Source organism: Nycticebus coucang, chromosome 5 (genome assembly GCF_027406575.1).
Source record: "Nycticebus coucang isolate mNycCou1 chromosome 5, mNycCou1.pri, whole genome shotgun sequence".
Classification (NCBI taxonomy): domain Eukaryota; kingdom Metazoa; phylum Chordata; class Mammalia; order Primates; family Lorisidae; genus Nycticebus; species Nycticebus coucang.
In genome coordinates, this window is record NC_069784.1 from 47,016,081 (window position 1) to 47,043,620 (window position 27,540).

At 47.0% G+C, this 27,540-nt stretch overlaps 1 long non-coding RNA gene across 1 annotated transcript; it reads right to left on the reverse strand.

Annotated features, from left to right (window-relative positions):
* Positions 1-7,712: 7,712 nt before the first annotated feature.
* LOC128585916 (uncharacterized) lies at positions 7,713-15,352 on the reverse strand. The gene is made up of 3 exons (XR_008380145.1): positions 15,258-15,352; positions 11,783-14,072; positions 7,713-8,295 (listed from the first exon to the last, which is right to left on the reverse strand). It is a non-coding gene; the product is annotated as an uncharacterized LOC128585916 (long non-coding RNA).
* Positions 15,353-27,540: the final 12,188 nt, after the last annotated feature.

Below are 27,540 nucleotides of genomic sequence, written 5' to 3' on the forward strand. Positions count from 1 at the left end.
TGAACTGCAACCAAAAAATAGCCGGGCGTTATGGTGGGCGCCTGTAGTCCCAGCTACTCGGGAGGCTGAGGCAAGAGAATCGCGTAAGCCCAGGAGTTGGAGAGTTGGAGGTTGCTGTGAGCTGTGTGATGCCATGGCACTCTACTGAGGGCCATAAAGTGAGACTCTGTCTCTACAAAAAAAAAAAAAAAAAAAAAGGAAAAGAAAAAAATAAATTGGAGATTTATTAAATAAATAAATTAAAAATTTATTTATTTTTCTAAAATCCACACTAAGATTAGATGGGGATGGGCTTGGTTCAATTTTGTATGCCCTGGAGCTGGCCTGGTGCCCAGGAGGGAGCAGGTACAAAATCCATGTTGAATTAACGAATAAATGAATAAGAGAAAATGGACATGTTGAAATGAACTTCAGTGGTCGCAAGCCAAGGGGTTAGTCTTCTCAGATAACATCCTTATGTATGTGTATTCTGGAGGTAATTCTGAAGCAATGATCCCATTTTAGCTGGTGCCTTCCTTACCAGTTCTAGAAGAAATGAAGCTTGTTCAGAGGAAAATATGAAGATTGAAAGAGCCCCACAGTGACTAATCATGAGGAACACTTGTTGGGACCAGCAGCATAGCATATTCTGTGTCCAAATATTCATAAGCTGTGTAGGGGGTACACAAAAGAGGAAAAGGGCTTATTCCAGCCATTAGAAACAGGATCAAAAGTGAAACTGCAGAGGGGCTGATTTACCATCAATATGTTGTATTTCATGCATTCATTCAACAAACACTTTCTGGGCACCTCCAGCTACTGAAAGTATCTAAAGAAAGAAACCTATGTAAATTGGGATGCTTCTTTAAGAAAAAGGATACAAAATTAGAAGGCTCCTCTTCAGGCCTTGAAAAATGTCTTTCTGGCTAAGGGGCCCTGAAGCTCAGACTTTATTACCTTGACAGTCAATTTACCTCGACACTGTTCACTCCCTCTCCCATCAGTAATTCTTTTATGTAAATGTTATCAAAAAATAACCAAATATGTGGAAAAATTTTATCCCCCTTTTCCCACATAGAAGATAAATTACATTTTATTACAACTTAATGTATTCTGAAGGTAACTGCATAGCAGTATGTAGGGGTATATAGCAGAATGTAGCACGGTGTGGCGCTATGTAGTGCTGTGTGGCACTATGTAGCACTATTATTCCTCACTCCTTTGTACAGCGGGTGATCCTCATTACCCAGTTATTTAACCATTTCCCTGTTAATGAACATTTAATTTCTAATCTTTTACTCGCTAAACAATGATTCAAGGAGGCTGGGTGTGGTGGTTCATGCCTGGAATACTAGGCAGGTGGATTGCCTAAGCTCAGGAGTTTGAGACTAGCCTGAGCAGGAATTAGACCCCCATGTTTACCTAAAATAGAAAAAGTAGCCAGGCATTGTGTTGGGTACCTATAGTCCCAGCTACTTGGGAGGCTGAGGCACGAGGATGGCTTGAACCTAGGAGTTTGAGGTTGCTGTGAGCTAGGACGCCATGACACTCTACTCAGGATGACAGAGTGAGACTGTGTCAAAAAAAAAAAAAAAAACGATTCATCCTACATCGTACTTTCAAGATTTGGAAAAAATGATTCTGCGTTTTGTATGGAACCGGAAAAAAACCCGTATAGCTAAGGCAGTTCTTAGTAACAAAAATAAAGCTGGGGGCATCAGCATACCAGATTTTAGTCTGTACTACAAAGCCATAGTGCTCAAGACAGCATGGTACTGGCACAAAAACAGAGACATAGACACTTGGAATCGAATTGAACACCAAGAAATGAAACTAACATCTTACAACCACCTAATCTTCGATAAACCAAACAAGAACTTACCTTGGGGGAAAGACTCCCTATTCAATAAATGGTGTTGGGAGAATTGGATGTCTGCGTGTAAAAGACTGAAACTGGACCCACACCTTTCCCCACTCACAAAAATTGACTCAAGATGGATAAAGGACTTAAATTTAAGGCACGAAACAATAAAAATCCTCAAAGAAAGCATAGGAAAAACACTGGAAGATATTGGCCTGGGGGAAGACTTCATGAAGAAGACTGCCATGGCAATTGCAACAACAACAAAAATAAACAAATGGGACTTCATTAAACTGAAAAGCTTCTGTACAGCTAAGGTGACGATAACCAAAGCAAAGAGACAACCCACACAATGGGAAAGGATATTTGCGTATTTTCAATCAGACAAAAGCTTGATAACCAGGATCTATAGAGAACTCAAATTAATCCACACGAAAAAAGCCAACAATCCCTTATATCAATGGGCAAGTGACATGAATAGAACTTTCTCTAAAGACGACAGACGAATGGCTAACAAACACATGAAAAAATGTTCATCATCTCTATATATTAGAGAAATGCAAATCAAAACATCCCTGAGATATCATCTAACCCCAGTGAGAATGGCCCACATCACAAAATCTCAAAACTGCAGATGCTGGCGTGGATGTGGAGAGAAGGGAACACTTTTACACTGCTGGTGGGACTGCAAACTAGTACAACCTTTCTGGAAGGAAGTATGGAGAAACCTCAAAGCACTCAACCTAGACCTCCCATTTGATCCTGCAATCCCATTACTGGGCATCTACCCAGAAGGAAAAAAATCCTTTTATCATAAGGACACTTGTACTAGACTGTTTATTGCAGCTCAATTTACAATCGCCAAAATGTGGAAACAGCCTAAATGCCCACCAACCCAGGAATGGATTAACAAGCTGTGGTATATGTATACCATGGAATACTATTCAGCCATTAAAAAAAATGGAGACTTTACATCCTTCGTATTAACCTGGATGGAAGTGGAAGACATTATTCTTAGTAAAGCATCACAAGAATGGAGAAGCATGAATCCTATGTACTCAATCTTGATATGAGGACAATTAATGACAATTAAGGTTATGGGGGGGGAAGCAGAAAGAGAGAGGGAGGGAGGGGGGTGGGGCCTTAGTGTGTGTCACACTTTATGGGGGCAAGACATGATTGCAAGAGGGACTTTACCTAACAATTGCAATCAGTGTAACTGGCTTATTGTACCCTCAATGAATCCCCAACAATAAAAAAAAAAGAAAAAAAAAAAAAAAACAAAAAAAAACGATTCATTGGACCATGTTGAACATCACCTTTTTATTTTCGTGCCAACATATATAATGGATAGATTCCTAGATATGAGATCTCTGAATCAGGGACCTGTGCACACCTAAGTTTTGCAAGATGTTGCCAAGGTGCCCTCCAGAGGGGCTGCCGTTCAGGTCTCTCTGATACCAGCCTCTCCTCCTCCCACCTGCTGCTTCCTCATGCACTGCCCAGAAGTGTGTCCCCATGACCACGCCCAGAGTTGCCCATATTGGGGGACCCTCCTGAGAAGAGAACCATACAATGGCAGGGTGGGAAGGCCCCTGAAGAGGAGACACCTAGAAAACAGGAAAACTAAGTCTGCCCGAAGTCAGTAGCCTTCCACGATAGAGCCCTGACTTGGGAGGTGATTAATAACAATGGTGATGTTAACAATGTGAGGGAGCAGGAACAACTGAGGGGAACTGGTGGGGCGGGGAGCTATGTGATTGTGTCTGGACACCGCCGTGGGACTTAGGGGAGGGGCTTCCAGACCCCAGGGCCAGAAGAAAAGCCCTCAGCAAGAACCCGTGAGTCTGTCTCAGCCAATGTGTTCACAACTTTTGGGTTTTGTTCACACAAAAGTAAAGTCAGGAAAGCAGACCATGGCTGCCCAGGACTCAGCTTATTTATAGCATAAACTATAAATACGTCTCCCTTCCCACCCTGCCCTCACCCTCGTGAAGACTGTGTGAAAAGAACAGCCCAGCAGGATGGGCTGCAGTGCCCTCTGTGACTGTTTCCACGACAAATGCTTCGCAACTGCCCGTCATCTGTCCAGCTCCAACTGTGCTGGGCATCTGAGCTGATGGCATTCAGGGTGCAACTGGGGCAGGGCCACTGGAATTCCAGCCCTCTGTTGGGAAGGGAAGCTCATCTCTTCTCAGGAACAGCTGGACAACAGGACAGCCCTTAGAGATTGCCCCACGTGCTCCTGAGAGAATCAAGACCAGAGAGCCTGCAGCAGTGGGGTGCAGGTGGCGCTATGTAGTGTGTGTGTAGCAAACACCTCTGCCCTCACCACGAACACAATCTGCAGCCATAGGGTGTCGTGGCTCTGGGGTGTCCACCACAGGCACCTCTGCCCTCACCACAACCACAATCTGCAGCCGTGGGGTACAGGTGGCGCTATGTAGAGTGTGTGCAGCAAACACCTCTGCCCTCACCACGATCTGCTCTGGGGTGTCTGCGGCAGGCACCTCTGCCCTCACTGTGATCTGCACTAGCAGAAGACTCCCTTGATGCCTCTAGAACACAGGTGCAGCCAGGAGCAGTAAGTCCCCACTGCAGCACAAGCACAGAAGTGTCAGAAATGCAGGGCGGGCACACTGCAAGCGTGCCTCTCCACATGGAAAACTTATAGGACAAATATTACATCTATTCTTTCCAGGTCAATGCTGTTGTTTTTGAATTGTTAGGGTCACACTCCCTTTTTAAAAATCTGTTCCAGGCCTTCAGGGCCTTTGTTTTTATCTGCCTCTCTTAACTCCCGCAGCCAGCAAGGGAACCTCCCTTTCTGGCAGCTCCTCCTCTTCCAGATCAGCTGCAGGGTGGCTTGGGTTGCTTTCCCCCAAAGCCAAGGAGAATCAATTAGGTAGGGAGGATTTGAGCGTGTCTCTGACAAGAAAGGGTTTGAAGAAACCATCCCTGCATCTGGAACATGACCTGACAATCGTACCTCCTCTACCAAATGGAACCTGGTCCAGGAAGGAGGAGAAGGTGTCTCTAAAACTCCCATTCCTTACCTGGGCACCCATGTTCACAGAGGCGTTATTCAACACAGCCAAAAGGTGGAAGCAGCCCTTATGACATCAGCAGACGCATGGATAATCAAAATATGGTACCTGAGAAATCACATACAATGGGTTACAAAGGTAACTTAGCTAGGAAACGGTAGAGCCAAGATTCAAACCCAGCCTTGAAAAGGAAAAAAATTCTGGTCCATATTACAATGAAGAGGAAACTTGAGGACACTGCCAAGTGAAGTAAGCCAGACACAGAAGGATAATTACTGTGTCATGAGACAGAGAGGGGAATGGTGGAGGAATGGTGGCGGGATGGTGGCAGGGTGGTGGCGGTTGTGGCTGGGGTGAGGAAGGAATGAGGTTGTGTTTAATGAGGACAGAGTTTTAGTTTGAGAAGATGAAAAAGTTCTGGAAATAGACGATGGTGACGGTTGCACAACACTATGAATATACTTAATGCCATCTAACTGTACGCTCAAAGTGGTTAAAATGGTAAATTTTAAAAAATAAAAATTTTTAAAAGGTCTATACCAAAGGTCATCTAAAAGACACTTGATTTAAAGGTGAGTTAATGTAACAATGGGTTTTAAATAATCATGTAATTTATGAAAAAGAAGGGGGAGTTTTCAAAGGGATCATATGGCAAAAGTCAAGGAAACTAGGACAGATGGTGACTCTGGGTGAGAAGGATTCGCCTAACCGTCAGGGGAAAATCAAGGAAAGGAAGGTTGAGTGTGAGGTGGGACTGCCTTTAACGTCCTCTGGAAAAAAAATTCCCCATCCCTTCAGGCACAATAGACTTTGGGGAGCCAGACCTGTCTTTATGGTTTTAACAGCTACAGTTGGGATGGAAGGCCCAGGTAACACTATCTCTCCTTTCAGTGGCTTGCCTGAGATGGACCTCAGATTAATGGCTGGCTCTCTGTGTCTTGAAGCCTCTGCAGAGAGCCACGGGCTGCCTGGGAGTCAGAATGGCCCAGAGGTGCTAACCCTCCTTGACTCTCAGCCCACGTGGGGTTTGCTCCCTTCTCCTGGCTCTCAGATTCCTGATTTCATTCCTGATCCTTTATCTGCACTGGCTCCTTTGATTTGGCAAATCCCTCCATTCTAATATTTTGGGATTCTTTTGTTTTTTTAGAGACAGAATCTCAGTTTGTTGTCCTTGGTAGAGTGCTTCAGCATCACAGCTCACAGCAACCTCCAGCTCTTGGGCTTAGGCGATTCTCTTGCCTCAGCCTCCCGAGTAGCTGGGACTACAGGTGCCTGCTGAAATGCCCAGCTATTTTTTTGTTGCAGTTTGGCTGGGGCCAGGTTTGAACCCTCCACCCTTGGTATATGGGGCCAGCACCCTACTCACTGAGCCACAGGCACCCCTCACCTTTGGGGATTCTTTTTTTTTTTTTTTTTGTAGAGACAGAGTCTCACTTTATGGCCCTCAGTAGAGTGACGTGGCATCACACAGCTCACAGCAACCTCCAACTCCTGGGCTTAAGGCGATTCTCCTGCCTCAGCCTCCCGAGTAGCTGGGACTACAGGCGCCCGCCACAACGCCCGGCTATTTTTTGGTTGCAGTTTGGCCGGGGCCGGGTTTGAACCCGCCACCCTCGGTATATGGGGCCGGTGCCCTACCGACTGAGCCATAGGCGCCGCCCACCTTTGGGGATTCTTAAAAAAAAATTTAGCTCAACCAACAAAACTCCTCACTCCAGCAGAGAAGGGCAGCCAGCATCTCCCTCTCCCATAGCTCAGCTCCTCTCCTGCCCCTGCTTCAAAAGCAGAGGGAGAGACAACCCTTAGGTCCTCGTGAGAGGAGACCTGTGCGCTGAGGTATTGGAGCACTGAGTCCCCACCCTACAGGGTGTGTGAGGCAGGTGGCACTGGCCCCTGCAGAGGCCCAGCCTGGAGACATGGCTTCTCACCCCACCTGGAGAGATGGCTGCAGCTTCCCAACCCGCCTGGAGAGATGGCTTCCCAACCCACCTGGACAGATGGCTTCCCCACCCTCATGGACCCTCAGCCTCAGAGGCTCTAAGCTCTGAGGCAAACCCGTATCTTAGTTCTGCAGTAAAACATGCTGGGCCCTGTGATGGCAGGTGTTCCCCTCTCTGGCATCACACTTCTCTTCCAGCCCAGAGGCTGCCCGGGCCTCAGAGTTCCTCAGCAGCCACTCCCCAGCCCTGCTGTATCACCACCCCCATCGGAAACATTAGAAATGGTACACTTCAGGGACGCAAGGACATGGAGCCTTAAACAGAGCCAGGGACTCTGACCTGCTGACCTCTGGATGTGACAGGCCTGGCCCAGGCACTGCTGACTGTCCTCAACAGGAAACGAATGTTAGCCAAGCCTTCTGCTGTTACTCAGGATCACTTACTCCACTGAAGGTCTGACATGACTTAGGCATCCTGCACTAAGCCTGTGGCCTTTGTCTGCTTGGGAAGGGGCCCCAGAACAACAAAGGGCTGCTCAGAGTCCCCACCAGAGCGATATCCCACCAGGTCCCTCTTGCCTTGTCTGTACAGGCAGCCCACGGAGAGAGTGTCCCCCTGACAGCTGCCCGGCTATGAGCCAGCACACACAGACACATGCAAATAGGTGTGTGAATGTATGCGTGTATTTTATACGTATTATAAACGTATATGAATCCAGACACTAAGTGCCTACTCTATGCCGGGCTCAGATGAGATGGGGCGTGTCCAGGTGGCCATGGGCTAAGTGCCAGGCTCTGTTCTACACATTTGGCAAATGTTAGCTCCTGTAACCGTCATAACAGCTCTATGAGGTAGACACTAATCATGTCTTTATTTATGGTCGGAACATTGAGTCACAAAGAGATGAAGTAAGATTACAAAGGTAACTCAGCTGGGAAATGGTAGAGCCAGGATTCCAACCCAGGCAGTTTGGCCAGAACACTATGCAAAGTCTAATGTAACATACTGGGCGTGTAATAAGTGCCTGGTGAATGGTAGGAGGATTAGTGTTACCATCTCACAGTGGCCTCAACTCTCCTCCCTGTGTTCTGCACAGCACTGGACAACTGAATAAGCTCCTTTCTAGTCAAGTCAGTGATGTGGGACTGCTCAAAGTCATTCTAGGTGTGTGACCTTCAGCATTTAGTACTAGCTGCTTTGTCTGAAGATCTGTAACTGATAGTGATTTCTAATTTTGCTGAGGCACAAATCTGAGTCATTTGTACTATTCAGAAACTACTTCACGGGCACTGGTCTTGTCAGCAAATGCGCCCAGCCAGCTGCTCAGCATCTGCGTCACATCATGGGTTAATTGTCCTCTATTTGTTGTTGTTCATGCAGAGACTTGTGAATTACAGAAACTCATATGCCTTGATGGAGAATGCCACCAGAATGACAAGTCTAGGGCTGATGATGGAAGCAAGGAGGTCTAAAAAAAAAAAAAAAAGATTATTCATTCCTCAAAATAGGAGTGTTAAACAACCTGGAGAGCAGAACATCCAGTTGGCATGACTCAGATCTGTGCCAAGAATGTGTGCAAAATCTCAGGATAAGCAGCTTGGAATTTGGGCAAATATCTGTCTAGAAATCATGTGACGTCCTTGAGATATGAGAAAACACAAAGGTAACAGCAGACCTGACCGAAATGACATGTTATAGATGTCATTGCCATTGTGAGAATGCAGCGAAGTCCAGGGACCCAAGCTTCGTGAATGCGAAGGATTTGCTCTGCCACAAGTTCTGACCATTCGGTTTGTGAACTTGCCACCATGCACTTACATGGGCTGTGCTGTACAGACAGCTCAGTCAGGTTTCATCACCCTGGCACATCCGTGTCTCATGTTGTGTTCACGTCAACACGTGGCAGCGTGTGGCCGAGGGTGTTTGTTACTGTTGTTGCACGTTTTCCTGTGCTGTCCTGAGAGTGTCAGAGCTTGAATTAGAGCAAACAACAAACGTTATATTTTTTGTTAAACTTGGCAAGAGTGCGGCTCGGCGCCTGTGACTCAAGCAGCCAAGGCGCCAGCCACATACACCTGAGCTGGCGGGTTTGAATCCAGCCCAAGCCGCCAAACAACAATGACGGCTGCAACCAAAAAATAGCTGTAGTCCCAGCTACTTGGGGGGCGGAGGCAGGAGAATCGCTTGAGCCCAGGAGTTGGAGGTTGCTGTGAGCTGTGATGCCACAGCACTCTACCTAGGGCGACAGCTTGAGGCTCTGTCTCAAAAAAAAAAAACTTGGCAAGAGTGTGAAATCAGGCACATGTTATTCCAAGTTTATGGGGGTAATGCCATGAAGAAAATGGCAGTGTGCCAATGGATCTAACGTTTTTCTGAGAGGAGAGAAAAGGTCACTGGTGAAGAGAGGTCAGGGCGGCCAGCAACGAGCAGATCCGACAAAGTACTGGGAAAATTTGTCGAATTGTGCGTCAAAATTGTCAGCTGCCCATGAGAAGCATAATAGACCAAGTGAACATTGATAGAGAAACAGGTAGGAAAATCTTAACTGAAAATTTTGGCTAACAACTCATCACAACGCACTGGCTCACACAGCACTGTCTGTGAGGGAGTTTTTAGCCAATAAACATATAACTGTATTGGAACATCCTCCCTACTCACCTGGCCCCCAAGGACCTTTTTTTTTTACCTGAAGATAAGAAAATATTGAAAGGAAGATATTTTGATAACATTCAGAATGTCAAGGATAATACAATGATAGCTCTGACAGCCATTCCAGAAGAAGAGCTCCAAAATTGCTTTGAATGATAAACAGCGCAGGAGCATCAACATGGAACTTCCCAGAAGTCAGGTGACGGTCGTGATATTCAGCAATGAGGTATGCAGCACTTTTTCTAGGTTGGGTTTGTGAACTTAATTGTCTGACCTATGTGACTTGGCAGGAGCTTGGTTATAGGGCCTCCCTTCCTTCCTTCCTTCCTTCCTTCCTTCCTTCCTTCCTTCCTTCCTTCCTTCCTTCCTTCCTTCCTTCCTTCCTTCCTTCCTTCCTTCCTTCCCTCCCTCTCTCTCTCTTTCTTTATTTCTTACTTTCTTTTTCAGAGAGGCAATAAATGGAAGCATCTGGGACCACGAGGATCTCACGATGGAGTGAACTGGGCTAAGATTCCCCATGGCCTATCCCTGGCCATAGCCAAAGGGCCAGCTTGATCCCCTCCCCACAGCAAGGCAGCCAGGCCCCTCCTTCACCACTGTCAGGTTCTGATTGACACGTGGCCTCATTCCCTCACTGCTTTGCCCTCCTCCGTGAATGTTTCTACGGAAGGGACTCATCAGAGCAGCTTCAGTTCTGGGCTGATATTTAACTTGTTGGGAACCAACATAAGAAGGAACGGTAAGAGCAAAGGCATCAGTGAAAACAAAGACAAAACTAATGGGCTCTTTTTGCACAAATGGTCCTTTGCTATTCTCCTCCAGCTAAAAACAAATATCCTGAAGCTATTGACCAGCAGCCAATTAAGTTAACTATCTAATTAAAAGAGAAATAGAGCTGTTTTAAAATCTAACAGTTCCAACACTTGCCAATCAGAACATGATGAAACTGAAGTTTTAATTAAAGAGCAGCAGCAAATAACATATTTACAGACCTAAGCAATAATAAACACATAGATTCTCATCTTTAAGAAAAATGCACATCTTGCTATTTCAAATCCACGCTCAGGAACACTTGATGCATCTGAATTAGAGGCCGTGCAAGGAGTGTAGCAGGCAAGGAAGCATCACTGGCCAGGGAGCGGGGCAGCACCACCCAACATTGCCAGCTGTAATCATTTCTAATTAGACAGGGCGAGCCCTGTAAGTAGAATTCAAGTAGCGCGGCTCAATGAAATGTAGGACAATTAATTGTCTTTTTAATATGCCTATGTCCCAAATACAACATGGGATATAATTATACTAGAATTTTATCTCTTATTTATCTAAAAATCAAATTTAACTGGGCAGCCTGCATTTTAATTTGGTAACTCTGATAACCCTAAATCTAATATTTGCAAGTCATCTCCATGACCCAAGAGTGTAACCAGGTGACGCGCAGAAGAGCAATCTGGAAGGACTCGTGTGTCAGAAGGGTGTCGTGAAAATCGGAGCATTTCCTCATCTCTATGGTAGGGAGAGTGATAGTGTGCAGAGCTGTAAGGACTAGCAATGAAGGCATCACGCTTCTAACTGTCCCATTTTATGTACTCAGGAAACAGTAGCCGCTGTTGGTACACAGAGGACCAGTCAGCAGCCTGCAGGAAGCCTTACAATGACTGAGTTAGTCTCACTTCTAAAGGAAGCAGAGCTGTTAGGTAAGAGTAGCCACCATTTATGAACACTGACTGTACACCGGGTAGTTGACAACACTGTCTCATGTAAGCCTCATAGTGATCCTACAAAATAGGTGTGATTGTCTTGTCCTGGGTATAGACACTGAAGCTCAGACCTGACTCTACCTGACATTATAACACCTGATAGACCAAGAGCCGGAGTCCAAATCTGCCTAACTCTAAACCCTGTGCTCTTCCCACCCTGTCCTCCGTCACTGGATTCCAGGCAGGTAGAATCTTGCTAGAATAATAGATGGTTGTGTTTTCCACAGAAGTGACCTCAATCTAACCTCTCTAATGATGAATTTCCATCTCCGATTGTTGGGGGACTTTCTTATCCTGCGGGAACATGTCTGTGGTCTCCGATGAAGTCAGTGGAAAGATGGATTTTGCATTTAGAAACTCACTTTATTGTCAGCCTCTCTGATGTGCCTCTTTTGTACAAAATAACAGATCATCGTACAGTTTTAAAGTTTTTTTTTTAAAGAATAATAATTCCTTTGGACAACTGGCAGGGTGCTAAGGGATCGCTGCCGATTCTTTCCAAGCTTCTTTTATGTCCCATCATCCTCACGACCCAGTCCCATTTTTTACCTTCAATGGATTCAGAAAAGCCTGCTGCTCTTTCCCTCGGGATGGTGAGAAGAGGACACAGAATGGTGGGCAGCAAAGGTGCCAGGCTGCAAAGAAGAACTTTGGGAGGGCGCTCAGACGTCAACTCAGCAATGCAAGGAGTTCTAGTTGGGGTCGTGCCATGCCAGGAAGAAGCCCTCCTTTGAAGAAAACCACCATGGGGCGGCGCCTGTGGCTCAAAGGAGTAGGGCGCCGGCCCCATATGCCGAAGGTGGCAAGTTCAAACCCAACCCAGGCCCAAAACTGCAAAAAAAAAAAAAGAAAACCACCACAATGTGAGAACACAACTAAGTTATTTCTTGCAGGACTGAAGGCATCAAGGAAACTTGGAGAAAGACATGGGGGCAGGTGTCCTGACCACCATGCCTAGAAGTAAGCCATTGAAAAGAGACATTCCCACCCATAATACTTAAAACTCTTTCTCCCACTGACTTGGTTAGTTGTCTGAAAAGTGAAAACGGGAGCCTTGGCTTCAGTTCTGGCTGAGTGTTTTCTGTGTGCAGGTTCCTAGTAAGATTTTATCTTCAATTTTCTTTAATTGATTAAAATGCCCCAGTACCTTCGGATCTTTCCCTAACCCTACTTAATTTCTTTTCCAATATTATTTATTTTGGTAAAATACGTGTAACATAAAATTCACCATCTCAACCATCTCTAAGTGTTAAACATTCAGCATTAAACATATCGATGGGGTTGTGCAATCAGAACTGGAAACTTGATTTTGAATTGCAATTTTGAACAGGGAAGGCAAAGAAGCACTTTCACCCCTTGCTCCTTACAACAATAAATTCTTGGAGAAGTGCTTGCCTCACGTGGCTCCGTGCTGAACCTTGCCCGGCGCCGCCTCTCCTACTCACCCTACCCCCGGTCTCTTTCCTTCCCACTCTCCTTTCACTTGGTCAGTGGCACTTGTCTTCACTGCAGCAAGTCCAGCCCTTGTATTGATCCTGCCTTCCCTTTCAAGTCTTTCCAGAGCTGGTTTCACACCTGCCCTCCCCATCTGCCTCACTTCTTTCAAACTGCATGGCTGTGGGCCCCCTAATGACTCACCCTGGACCCCTTCTCTGGGCCCAGCCTAGACCCTCTCTGGATGCACGGATCTGAAAGCTAGTCATTTTAATCTCCAGTTTGTGTCTGAATGTCAGCTGGAGAGCTGTTTACCTGTCTGTGGGCCCCCGAGGGCTTATTTGCACAGTGCACTTACCTAAGCAGGGCTGGTTTCAAGCCCTGGAGGTCCCAGGAGGGCTACAGGCCTCCCCAGCAAGGGCACAATTAGGGAGCTGGGGAAGACCATTGTCACCGAAGTTGGTTTTCAGCTTCCAAAAACAAGTCTTCTGACTTGCCACCAAGCCTTTCCTCTTGTTTATGTCAGCAGATTCTTGAATCTGAGATTTCCCCGTGGGGCTAAGGCCTTCTCTGAAGAACTGTACCTGTCCTGTGTTTGTGTGTGAGGCAGCCTCTGAGCCGCCTCTTAGATCTTGTCTCGGAGCTCCCGCCAGAGCCAGAAATGGAGAGACAGCAAACAGCACCGTGATGTCTGGGCTTTATCACAAGCCTCTTTCTTTCTTTCTTTTAATCTAGTGACCCTGTAGCTTCAAGGGTTGTCCCAAAGGTGCATGAAGAAAGCTGAGCTCCCTTTATACTGTTTTATATCTGTCATTTTAAAGGATTTCTAAAGCCTTAACAATTTGGTACATGGTTGTTTTTTGCGAAGGTTGGAGTGAGGAATTATGGCTCTGTTTTTGTTTTTGTGTTGGCATAATCGGTCTAGTTCATGCTCTCCAGCGTGTGGCTGGTATAAAAAGCACTATCTAGCACAGTGTACTCTTTGGGTTGTTTGGGCTGGGAATCATGTTGATGAGCAGTATTAAAGGTATAATTCTCCATTCTTTCCCATAAGCAGGTGCTGAGGGTGGTGGTGGTAGTCATGGTAGCAGTGAGAATGGTGGCGATGGTGGTAACAGTACGAATTGCTGTGCTGGTGATGATGGTGGTAGAAGTGACAGTCAGCAGTCATAATGATGGTAGTGGTTGAGATGACAGGAAAGGGGTTGGTAGTGGAAGAAGAAAAGGAAAATTATGGTGAAGAAGAAGAAGGGCACGGTAGAAGGAAGGACATATTTCCATTATCACGGCTCCTGGTTCTCAGTTTGAAAAAATACCCAATAGTATCCCTTTCCACCAGGCACGCCACTAACTCCGACCTTGCTAGCATTCAAAAGCAGCAAGGTTTTATGGACAATGGCAGGATCTGAAATGAGAACAATACAGTGATTTCTCCCAGAGCTTCCTGGCATGAAGGTTGCCCGGAGAGAGTGTGATCATTACTGCCTAGCTCACCTTGGCAATCTGTACATTCAGAAAGAAAATTCCGATGATGACTGCAGGGATTTACACCTAATTTTTCTGCTTCAAGAGAAAAAGCAGGGACTTTGGAGTCATATAGATGAGGGTTCAAATTCCAGGTTTTTCATTCCCTAGTAACTTGAACTCTGTAAGCCTGACTTCCGTCATCCATGAAATGGAAATCATAACAGCTACTTGACAAGTCTGGGCAAATTAAATGAGACGGGGCTTGGCACAGGGTTCTCAATGAATGTCAGTCTCTTTGGTGCTCACACCGTTCCCAGGGTGGGATCCAAGGCAAGACAAGGTTGCTCACGGCAGTTTTATGCTAACTTGCTGCTTCTCCTCAACCCAGCTCTCAGCCAAGACCAGCAGGCACTTCCTGCCCTACAGTTTTCATGAGCCACATTTTTACTTATGAAGAATCATTTTGATTCCAAGGACTTTGGATAACAAAGCTTCAGACATCAAAACAACAGTTAGAAACGGGGGGGGGGGGGAGAGAGAATTTAACCACTTCAATTGATTGTTTATTCAAATGCTGCCCAACTGGTTTTTTCCACTGAATGGACTGATATTGTGAAATGATTCTGTACCATTTTTTTTTTTAATTTTTGGGATGTTTTTCTTGATACCTGACCCCAGTTCTCTTCGCTTTTGTCATTTCATTACTCTAACTTACGCTGTCTGGTACCTAAATAAAACATCTACGGTCTACCATTTGAATTTGTTCCTTTCAAATATTTATAAACTATGGTCATGACTTCATACAGTCAATTCTATACATATTTAATTTCTCTTTATAAACAAGTCCCTTTTCCCCCCTAAGTCATTTATTTCCTCTTCTGAAATCTTTCCAAAGTTGTTTTAGCCTTAAGAGGAAAAGATGGCCCTGAGTAGATAGCTGTTCTGGAGCCTGGGATCCGTCCAAAAATTCAGATTCCCTGCCCTCCTCCCCAGTGATCTGACTTATGGTTCTGGGGTGTAGGGCCCAGGGGTGTCCACTTTCACACATCTCTCCCCCATCCTCTCCCTCCCCACCACACACACCCGCCAGGTGAGCTGGGTGTGGCTTCCCTGTTGAACTCACCTGGAGGCACAATTATCACATCCCAGTTGGCACGGTGCAGCAAATACTAACCATTAGGCTCCCGCTTTCTAGGTTGCAATCACATTCCGGCAAGTGATTGCAACCTAGATCCTGGGATTATAGCAAGAACACCTTGATCAGAGTGTTGAGCATTCTCCAAGCCTTCGGTCAGATATTCACATTGTCTTGGTTTACCCTGGTGAGTGGCTAAGCTCGGCTCCCAGAAGGCTCTCCCCTTTCCGGGGTCTCCAGTCTTCGGGTTTAGATTGGTGAAGGGAAAAAGTTTATAGAAGGCCAGCTTCACTGCCACCATGTACCCAGATGTCCGGCAACTCAGCACCGTGTATGATTACTATTCACGTCTCTCTCTCTCTCTTTTTTTTTTTTTTTGTAAGGAATATGACCCAGTTAATAACAATAATAATAATGATTCTTCATATTTGTATTGCACTTAGTGATTCACAAAATACCCTCACTTGCATTGCGTCATTTGATCTTTGCAACAACTCTGGTGAGATAAATAGGCTAAGCATTCCTTCTTCCATTTTACAAATGAAGTAATGCTCAGAGAATGAGTAATTTGCCCTGCAATTTATGAAAAGCAAATATAGATCTCAGGATTTTAAAAAGTGATACTTCCATCACCTCTGCCTTAGGTTACACATTTCTAGACTGTTGTATTATAAAATGTATAGCCTCTGAATATTTCAGGTTCATAAAATACAGTAGAACCTCTATAGTTGACCACCTCCCTACTTTGGCCCCCTTCTTAAATTGACCTAATTTTCATAGACTGGACATGCACCACATGTACATATCAATATAGTAGGCCTGGTTCCTTGGGTTGACCACCTCCATATGTTGACCAGTTTGTTACAATCCCTTGAATGGTCAGCTTACAGAGGTAATACATTTGTTTCATTGAGGTGGCTATTACTTAACACAACTGTTTGGAAGTGGTAGGAAATATTTAAGAAGAGTATTTTTAAGTTATCCTTTGAGTATTACATGGATGTTATCCATGATTATATAATACAGTTCTTAATCCCTTTAAGTGTTATTTTGAAAGCTAAACATAAAAGACAGTGACAATTTATCCTGCATGAAGAATACAACTATTAATTTCACGGGCTCATCCCACAGGTAATGATTTTCCATATGGACCCTGCTGGTGGGAGAGGGAAGAAGAGAGGTCACCCAATTCTTAGATAAGGCCTAGGCTGTAGATCTATAGATCTAGTTTTCTCAGGCAATGAATCTCCATTTAAATTATTTATTGGGAATTGCTTATATCTGGAGTCCACACATTAGATAATTTTTAAAGAATATAGAAGAAATATAAGCAAATCTCGGTGCTGACTTGTGAGTCTTTGAACTTACTGGCTTTGCCTCCCCTTACTCATTTATTTATTCATCGAGTAAATCTTTTAACAAGCACTTACTGTGAACTATATTCTGGGCTACAGCAGTGGACAAAACAGGCTCATCCCTGAATCACGAACTGACTGCCTATCAAGGGACAGAAACAAGGATGCTGGCAACTACAGGCAGAGAAATGTGGGGAAGAAAGTCAGAGGGTTACTCACGCACTCACTCACAAGTGGTAACCAGCAGGCGGGCCGAGCAGCCCTTTCTGGGAAACAGCTTGCATATCAGGTTCATTGCTTTTACGGATTATGGATTTACTTGGAGTAGCATGGCCTCCATGACCCCTTAGCACACTGAAGGTAGTAGGGAGTCACTGCTTTATATGTCTAGTTTTTTTTTTACCCTCCTTCCTTAGCTAAATTCTAGGGTTCACACATCCCTAGTCCCCCTACCTGGGGCGCATGTTAGTTATTCCAGCCCCTAGCAATGCAACATCCTGTGAAAATCCGCTGACATCATCCTATCACCCTCACTGCTCCCCAAGTGAGGGTGGTCACTCATCAGCTTTGAGCACGTCTAAGTCAGGACCTTTGTCATTCACCTCTGTACTCTCTGCACCAAGAAAATGCCTGCCACACCGTAGGACCTTGGTAAACGTTTGTTGAATGCAGAAATGAATGAACGCCCCTAGCCTTCCATATCTGGTTGATGAGAAGGTAGGAAGCTGAACATATACAAATGAAGCCATTTGCAAACACTTCGGTATTGGTCAATGTTTCAGTGTATAAAATCACGTGGCGCCCTCTCCCAGTACTCACTGTGTACCTCCTTCACCCAGCTGACATGGTCCTGAGGGTCGGGACTGCCATCTCCGAGGATAAAATGCATGCGTGTGCTGGGCGTGCTTAATTTTCAAGAAAAGCATCAGAGGATTACTTGGAATCACTAATGGTATTACCCCCACACCACCCCAATAAAGAGTAAATCACCTCACAGTTACTATGTGCTATGGTTTGGTTGTGCCCCCAAAATTCATGTGTTGGAAATGATCCTCAAGGTATCAGTGTCGAATGTTGGGACCTTTAGGAGGCAAATAGGCCACGAGGCCCTTTGCAGGTGTTGGTAGACTCCCTCTGCAGGGGGTGGGCCTCAGCTGTCACCAGGGCTTGGCCGCCAGTCAGAGGGCTCACTCTGCCTGCCTGGACCCTCCCACCTTCCTGCGGCAGGTCAAGCCTTCTGCACGTTGCTCTCCTGTGCTCAGTGCTGCCTCGCCCATCCACACGCAGCCCGCTTTATCCCCCTCCTCCCCTCCCTACCACCACAATTGACTTACTTTATAATGGAAGAGCTTTTTAATGCCTGCCATGAAATCCTGTCATCTGGGCAGGAGGAGACAAGTTCCCTCGGCTGAATCATCAGGAAGACAGCTCCCCCATAGAATAAAGCTGCAAATGCTCTTCAGCTTGCTTTTCTGTTTTGCTTCCTCAGAAGTGTCCCCTAGGCCCTGCACAGAGGTTGTAGAACTAGAACGCTGGCTGGCTGCCATCCTGGCTGACTGGAGGGGCAGTGGTTTCCCACCCACCACGTGCTGCACACACTCAAATCTGTGACCTCTGATAACCCCCACCCATGCCTGAGCTGCTCCCATGTGACAGACATAGAAATGGAGGCCCTGGCAGCTTAAGTCACACAGATGGATCACATAGCTTATCACCGGAAAACAAATTAAACTGCAGCTCGTTGACCCTTAGTCCTGTGTGCACCCCGGTATTCCATGAACACTCCTCTCTGCCACACCTTATTCCCCCTCACCTGTCCACCCTCTGCAGTCACTTGATCGCATGATTACTTAGCATGGGTCAATACTGGTATTTAGAAATAGTAAAGTTTGAGGCTTAAATAAGTCAAGATAATCTCTAGGCCCCCAAGGACATTTGCCAACAACTGATAGGAAAAATCCTCTCCTATTTTTCCCCCTTTAGCCCGAATTGATTCAGCAGAGCCTTTCACCAATTCCCACTCGCAGCTCTGCTGAAGGACAGATGTCCTGACCTGTGCTTTCAGCTGGATAGCTGCGGTGGGCTCCAAAAACACGGACCCAGCACCAGTGAGCATGTGCACGTGTTCTGGTTCTCCAATGAACACCCTCAGGAGCTGAGGACATCTGCTTTGTTCCAGCTCAGCGTGCGGGATTGGTGGCCCCTGCACCCACAGAAGGTGACGTCCTATAGAGAGGCTGTTGTTTTCCTTGCCGTTGCTGATACCATGAAATCAGCTAAATGATGATGGCACGTCTCCAAGACCAAGAAAAAGAGCAACGAGGGGTATAGTCATGGGCAGCAGTAAATTGTAGGAGATATTTGTATTCTTACTAACAAAAATTATGACTCTTCTAGGAAACGCATGAGGTGCTGAATGCTTGAGAGCCTGATGGGGTTTGAGGCCCCAGTGTGTGTGGCTGGGTGCCAGGAGAAAACAAATCATTGCAACCACAAGCACCTCGATCCATATCTGAGATGCACTTTGAGCATGACTGGAAAGGCTACTTGGCCTGGGAACCCGAAAGCCATTGTGTCTAGGAGGCCCTGGGGAAAGCCACCCCCAAAGCTGTCCAGGAGGCATCCCTTACCACATAGCTGTGGTCAGACACAGATGTAGGTGATTTGCCCAGACCCTTTCAGCAAATCCTCACCATAGCAATAATGGGGTAAGTGTTATTATATACCTCCATTTTGAAGATGGAGGTAATGAGACTCAGAGACGTTAACATCATGCGTCTTTTGAGAGGTAGGACAAAATCCAAGCTCAATTTAATCTGATCCAAAGCAAATGCTCTTAAGGGCCCCACTAATGCTGTCAGAGCTCTCGAGCACCATTTAGCCTACACGTCCCTAGCTGGGACATTCGTTTGGCAATACTTTGTGAGTGTCCCCTTGGGCACTGATGAAAGAGGCGTGGCTGCCGTCCTCATGGAACTCTGAATCTCAGGGCCAGTGCCCGGGTCTGGAAAGGGAGTTAGGGTCTCACGTGAGGTTGGGCAGGCTACTCTACACAAAGGCTCCTAGCCAAGGGGGCAAGTGGGTACCCAAGACCAGCTCGCATTTCACATGAACTATGTGCCCACAGAGCTGCGTCCTCTAGGAAGCAATTGTTTGCAAGTTTCCCAAAGCGTTACATGGACTATCTGGAAGTGCGCACCTCCCTTAACTTTTCCAGCCAGTGTCATCCTAAAAGACATCCCACCCCACCAGCTGCAGTCATGAGGAGCATACGTCTGTACCAGAGCAGACTCTGGATCATGAGGAGGTCAGCAGAAGGGACAGGAAAATGCAACCTGGTCCACTTGGCCCCATCAAGGAGCTCCACACCCAATCACACAAGATGTAAACCAATCCTCCTGGCAAAGTGCCTGGATAAGTCAATCTTCCACTGATTCCCAAAGATAGTGCCCCCATCTTAGCAGAGAGCTGAGCCCCTGCTGGACCCCAGACCTGCATGCCTTCTGCCCCGGACCCTCAGACCCCAGAGGCAAAGTGTGGGCCTCTGGAGACACTTGCTGTAGGAGATAAGGGAAGAGAAGAGGCAAGCTGACACCAAGTGCCATAACTAGGAGGAGAGTGTCCCCCATCATGGAAACAGAAACTGAAGGAATTCTTGGAGAAGGGGGATAAGTTCCTCGCACGTGCTGACTTTTAGACACACGATGCCTCACATTTACATAGCCTTCATCTACGCAGCCCTGTGTGTAGTGCTCACCAAAGTGCTCACCAAACGCGATTTCCTTTTTATAGATGAAAAAACTGATACAAGAAACCAAAGAACTTGGCTTAGGTCACATAGCTAGGAAGCGGTGGAACCAGAAAAGTGGCAAAGGTGGGTGGCGCCTGTGGCTCAGTGGTAGGACACGGGTCCCATATACCGAGGGTGGCAGGTTCAAACCTGGCCCTGGGCCAAATTGCAACAAAAAAAGAAAGAAAGAAAGAAAGGAAGGAAGGAAGGAAGGAAGGAAGGAGGAAAACTGGCAAAGATGGCCCTCTTCATTCAAAAGCTGTGCAGTCAACCTGTAGTTTAGCTTAGAGACCAGGACACAGTGAGGCAGGGGGAGAGAGCAGGAATAAGTATCGAGGCAGCAGAGACAGCCCGTCACAGGTAAGGAGGAAAGCAGCTGGTGCAAGCAGGTGCAAACCAAGTGCATTGGCCTCAGCATCTGGTGCAGAGACCCTCAGAGCAGTGAACGGCATCTATGTGCTCATCTGGCCCCTCATTTGACCGTCAAGGAACGAGAAGCCGTGAAATCTAGCCATTTCCTAAGTTTCCTCAGGCTGGAGTGGAGGCCGAGCCACAGCCAGGCCTGGTCGGCTGCCTCTCAAGGCCTCATCATTTGTACCACAGTGTCACTCTGAGGTCAGCAGTAGTGACTGACAGAGGCGCTAGTGACCGCTGGGCACCAGCCTCCCTGGCAGCCATCTTGCTTTTGTGACTTGAAGGAAACATTGTCCTGGTCATGTGAGCACAAGGGGAATGGAAAATTCCAGGTCAGTGAGCAACACCCCCTCCAGGTATCCTTCTTCAACAGCCCTGCCTCCAAAGACTCCCAGGCCCTTTTGTCACACCACGGGTTAATATTTCACTTCGGTGAGATTTTAGGGAACAAAGAACATGAAGCCAGCCTGGAGGGGCCAAAGGTAAGCGGCCATGGCTCCCCATGCAGATCATAAATAAGAACAGCACACATGCACTTTGGATAAACGTGCGGCTCAGCCTCCCGCAGGACAGCTGGGAGCTATTCATAGGAAAGCATGCTATTTGTGTCCTCCTGGCATTTGAACTGGGCTCACCTAACTGCGCCTGCTTCCCCACAGATACGAGTCATGCTCCTCATTCATGAGTAAGGAGTGGCCGGGGGCAAAGCAGGATTGCTTCTCCAGGCTAGCTGAGTGACACATGGAGCCAGGAGTGGTCTGTCCTCTTCCCTGGCAGGGAGGAAGTGGAGGCCGAGCCACAGTGAGGGCCCTGGTCTGCTGCCTCTCCAGGATTGCTTCTCCAGGCTAGCTGAGTGACACATGGGGCCAGGAGTGGTCTGTCCTCTTCCCCGGCAGGGAGGGCTCCAGGTTGAGGCAGCTGGCTGAGTGGTGCTGTCAGTCTGTCTCACCTCCTCCTCATGGGACAGGCGCCTCCCTGAGGCCTTTCTAATCCCTCCCTTGTCCAAGTCAAGCATGGGGGACAATCCACAGCCTCCTCACAGGTGGCTTTGGCTACATTCTCACATCTCAAGTACCAGGGAAAGCTAATCAGAGCGCGGTGGGAAGGCAGCCTCAAGGTTGCACACTGCCCCCCACCAGCACTACCTGGTCCCTGGTGCTACCTGGCCCCCGATGCTACCTGGTCCTAAAATTAAAGAGCTATGGCCTTGTGACCAAGGTGTGTGAGGTGGGGTGAGGCAGTGCTCCCCCACACATAGCCTATCCTCCTGTGGAACCTCACCCACCACTGACCTCCTGGTGAGTCCAGTGTGGTTCTAGCCTGGTTCTGAGCTGAGCTGCCACAAGCAGGGCCCATTGCAGGCTGAAGTAGCCCCTGGGGGGTCAGACCCAAGCCTAGGTTTCTTCATTCAAAAGTTCTGGGTGTGGGGGGGCAGTCTTATGAAGAGTGGGCTCCACTACACAATATTGGCCTCAGGCCCCAGAGAAAAACTTCAGCTATGTATCCAAACAAAGTGTCCCCTGGAGCCCATCAGACCCCAAGCACTGGGGAAGGGCAAGGCCTTTCTCTTGCAGCTGGCTCCTTCTTTTCCACACTGTAGTCTTCCTCTGGCTCTCACAAACCTGTGGGCCTGTGATGCCGGGCGCTTGAGTCAAAGGTATATGTACGCATCTAGCAAACACCCCAGCTGTGGTTTGGGGGTTTTCATCAATGGCTGACTTGAGTCCCCAGCTGGACCACAAGTTTCTCAAGGAATCTTGCCATGCCTCCATCTTTGTGTCCCCACATGGCAGCACACAGCCGGCATGCAGACAGTGCCCCGGTGGGAGTTATCCCATGACCCCATCTCTGGCTACGAGGCCATGCTCCTGCGGACGGGGACCTCCCTCTGCACTCTGCATCCCCAAAGGGCCTGGTGCTGGCTCTGACATAGGGTCGGTATATAATCAGTGGGTTGGTTTGAATCATCCAGTTTGAGTAAGACCTTTCTAAATGACATAATGGATATAGATGAGACCAACTGATGCATTTAAAATGTATACTAGTGAGGCCGGGTGTGGTGGCTCATGCCTGTAATCCTACCACTCTGAGAGGCCGAGGTGGGTGGACTGCTTGAGCTCATGAGTTCGAACCAGCCTGAGCAAAAGCAAGACCCCATCTCTACTAAAAGTAGAAAAACTGAGGCAAGAGGATCACTTGATCCCAAGTTGGAGGTTGCTGTGAGCTATGACACTATGGCATTCTACCAAGGGCGACAGCTTGAGACTCTGTCTCAAAATAAATAAATTAATTAATTGATTAATGAAATTAAATTTATAATAGTGGACATGTGATGGTAGATGGTGTAGCTACATGAACTGATGCAAAATTCTACTTTCAAGAAACTAATGCCCTATTTAGGTGTTATATTTTTACTTCACGGGCAGAGATGATCGATCCATGCTGGAGAAGTTGTTTAAGCTGCATTCCCAGTGAAAAGGATGGGCCTCCTGCTAAACCATTCTTTCATTCAATATTTATGGGCACCTACTGTGTGCCAGGCACTACACTGTATGCTGAGTATTCAAAGGAAAATAAGGCTCAGCTGCGCAGAGTCATGTGACATAGTCCTAGCTTACTTGGGAGGGTGAGGCAGGAGGATCTCTTGAGACCAGGAGTTTAAGGCCAGCCTGGGCAACATAGTGAGCTCTCCTGAAGGAGAAGAGAGGAGAGGAGAGCAGAGGAGAGGGAGAGTAGGAGAAAGAAAAAGAAAGAAAAAAAGAGAGAGAAAGGGAGGGAGGGAAGGACAAGGCAGGGGTGAACTTGGCCTAGAGTCTAGTGGAGCTGAAAGCCTTTTTCAAGAACTCATTGCACTGGGGTAGGTGCGGCTTGAGCACTATGGCCTAAGTTCTGTGGAAATGAGAAGAAAGCAGGTGAATTCTTCCTAGGGCCAGAAAAAGGCAAAACGTAGTAAAGGTCTCCCAGAGAAGGGATGTTTGAAAGATGGAGAAATCAGATGAACAGGAGTCTGTGTTCCAGGCTGTAGGGTGTTAACTCGAGCATTGAACTCCATCAGTTCTTTGGAAATGGAACAGATGCCCCTGCTCTCCCTGTGGCTGATGATCTGACAGCCATCAAGGTCAGGGCAACACTTACGGCCGGGGAATGGGCATTGCTTCTCTCTAAGCCAGCTTATACCAAGGGCGCTTTCTATCTGAAAATAGCTGCCTGAGTTCATTTTCTCTATCCATCCCAGAGGCCAGAAATGGCGAGCAGGCTTTCTCTACCCTCAGAGAGAAATTGTAGCTGGAAAGCTGGACCTACAGCACAGGGACCCCCTGGAGAGCCTGCCATGAGGCCATGCCTGACCAGACCTTGAGATCTGACTGCTAATTTTGGACAGACCCTCTCTCTCATTCTTTCCTCTTCACGTGACTAAGAACCTTATCATAATGAAAGCTGTAAAAATGTCAAACTTTAACCTTATTAAAGTCACACTGTTCTGGTCTTGGCAGCCCTAGTAGGATTTTACAACTCGGCCTCTCCGAGTGAAGTCCTTGAACAGCCCAAGGTCTGCTAGGGTCCGTGAGGGGTGACTAATGCCTTTAGGAACTGGATGCCACCCACATTTCCACCCTCCCTGGTCCCTCCCCTAGCCAGGCTCCATGTGGCCTTCTATATGGCCTCCTGTTTTGCTACTCACAGATATTGAGAAATTTCCACTATCCTGGACCCAGGAAGAGCACAGGAGGGTCCCACAGCACTTACAGGCTGACATGGTATTTTCCTCTGGATTAGCGGAGCGCAGTGGAATTCTTAGCTGCTGTTGTAATGATGAATATGTCAAATACATATTGAAGGACAGACAAGCAAGGAAGTGAGACGGGAGCACAGGAGAGGGGAAGAGAAAGGCAGCAAAGCTGGAGAAGGAAAAAGGGAAGGAGAAGAAGGCTGGCCGTGGTGGCTCACACCTGTAATCCCAGCACCCTGAGAGGCTGCGGCGGGAGGCTTGAGCTCACAATTTCGAGACCAGCCTGAGCCAGAAAAACTGAGGCTAGAGGATCTCTTGAGCCCAAGGGTTTGAGGTTACTGTGAGCTGTGACGCCATGGCACTCTACCAAGGGTGACAAAGTGAGACTCTGTGTAAAAAACAAAACAAAACAAGGAAGAAGGACAAGAAAAGAAGGAAAGGCCAGCGTGGAAGTGGGGAAGGGGCCGCTCTCTCTCCCAGGCGGTTGGATCCAGCGGCAGTGAGAGGTCTCTGCCGGCCAAGGGCCACCTCAGTGGGCAGGTGGTCAAGTCACTTCCTAAGGAGAGGTCACCCCAGCCAGTATATGTACTACATGAACCTGAAAGATTTGAGGAAAGAAATGGGTTTTTCTCCTCCCCCAGAAAAATACATAGAAAGAGAAATTTTGTATCCAGAGTTCACTAAATCCCTAGACCTTCACAAAAAAACAAAAACCAAAAATCCCTTTGCTCAGAACATGGTGTTTCAGCAGCTGGGACTGTGTCACCTCTGTCTGTACCCCCTCTGCAATGTGATACCTTTCAGAAACAAGTTTGGGAAGGTGACAGTGGCGTTAGCCACAGGATGCATCCTCTCTGCTGAGCCTTGGCCTTGCTCTGAGTGCCAACTCCCACTTCTCACCTGCAGGCCCACCCCGGTGCAGCTTCCAGGAGGAGGTCATGCTTGCTGGCCAGGTCCCCTCTCCAACTCCAGGCAGTTCTAGTGTGTAAACATGTCCTGGGGTCTTAGGACCATCACGCAGGTGGAACGTGAGAAGCCCGGCCAAGCCGCCAGTAGGACAGACATTTGCAATGCAAGTGAGTCCTCCAAAGCAAAGCATTCGCCTTTCCTGCTCATTATTTTTATCTGGTTGTATTAGAATAATTCCATATTCTATAGAATTGGGACCCAGCTCAATGTCAATATTATTGTCTCTATTGAAATCACCTGTCAGCGCCAAGAGGGCTAGGAATTTCCTTTCCTATTTCTTGATCTAAGCCTGTAAATAATGCCAGGGGCCAGGGTAATAAAAGCCCTGAATGTCATGTACTATCCCCTGGATTATCACATAAGTTTCTTCTCTAAAAGCAGGAAGGAAAAATCAGGTTGTACATGCCCTGTGAAGGTTGAATAGTCTCCCTGGTGGGAAATCTTACAAAGGTCAATGACAAACACTAATTTACATACTCAGCAAAGGAAAGAATTAGCCAGTTGGTAAATTTTATTTCTGATTATATTTTTTAATATCTTATTTTGAAATAATTATAAATTCACAGAAGGTTGCCAAACATGTACAAGGACTACAACAGCTAAAAGGTGAAGACAACTCAAATGTCCTTTGATGGATGAATGGATAAATAAAATGGGGTACAGTGGGCCCTCCTTATCCTGGCGGGATAGGTTCCCCCTCAGTGAACGCCTAAAACCTCAAAGAGTGCTGAATTTGATTGCTGCCCATCAGAATACATCTCTGTTCATGTCTTCCACCCACCAATCTGATGCCTTTTCTATCTTAACTAAGCATTTATCAGCATTGTGGCTGTAACATTTGTCACTTGAAGTGCGACAGCAAAACTAGCATACATTTCTTTTTCCTTCTTCACAATTTCACAGCCAGAAGATTTGTTCTTACACAGATCATAACAACCTCAGCATTTGATTATTTTCCTTTCCTTATTAAGTCAAGAACTTTCACCTTTAACTTACTGGGGGCACCTTACAGCTTCTCTCTTGTGCTTTGGGGCTGTAATTAAGTAAAATAACGGTGGCTTGGACACGAGCACTGCAGCAGAAGAGCCAACAGCAGAGGTACCATCTTATTGCCTGTGTCCATTCCGTCCCCATGACCCCACCCTGCACCACCCCTCTATGGCCACACCCACTACTTCCCCCATCCCTAATTCCTGGCACCCACTAACCTGTTTTTCATCTCTAGAATGTTCTCATTTCATAAATATTACAAAAATGAAACCATATAGCCTGTAACCTTTTGAGACTGGCTTTTTTCCCTCTGCATAATTGCCTTGAGATCTATCCAGGCTGTTGTATGTATCAGTAGTTGGTTTCTTTTTATTGTTGAATAGAGAGTATTCAGTGATATGGATATAAGTTTCTGATTAAATTTTTACACATAAAATGAACTCCTTATTCAATTCTTTGTCCACATTAGGACATTGGCAAATGGACTTGATTCCGATGTGACCACTCCTGGAGCCGTTGTCCCTGGGGCTCACCTGGGCATCCCAGCCTCCACCCACCCAGCCATCCTCCTGGGGTCTTTGTCTGGGCCACAGGCTGTGCTTCCTTGAAGAAAGAGGTCCTTCAGGGAAAGCTGTCCTACCTGCTGACTTTCATCTGGTGGGACCCCCGAGGACAGGCAGCATGAACACCCTCAGTCAACAGAGATGCCACAGGGTCTCTACGCCCACCTGGCTCACCTGTGGAGCTGACACTGCTGGGGGTGCATCAGGAAAACAGGAAGCTGGGGCTCCTTTAAGAAGGAAAGTGAACCCCAAGAACTGTTATTTAAAAATATGATGTTTCTTCCAAGTCTCATAAGGGAGTTTTTATATTTCCACCACCCACTGTAGTCCCAACTCCCTTGTGCCAGGATTATTCAGCTGTTTCCCTGACGGCTGACCCTGCACGGCAGCCCCTGAGCTGAACATGGTGCCTGGCACCCTGGGCACACAGTAAATGTTGCTGCAGGTGCTAGCGTTACCA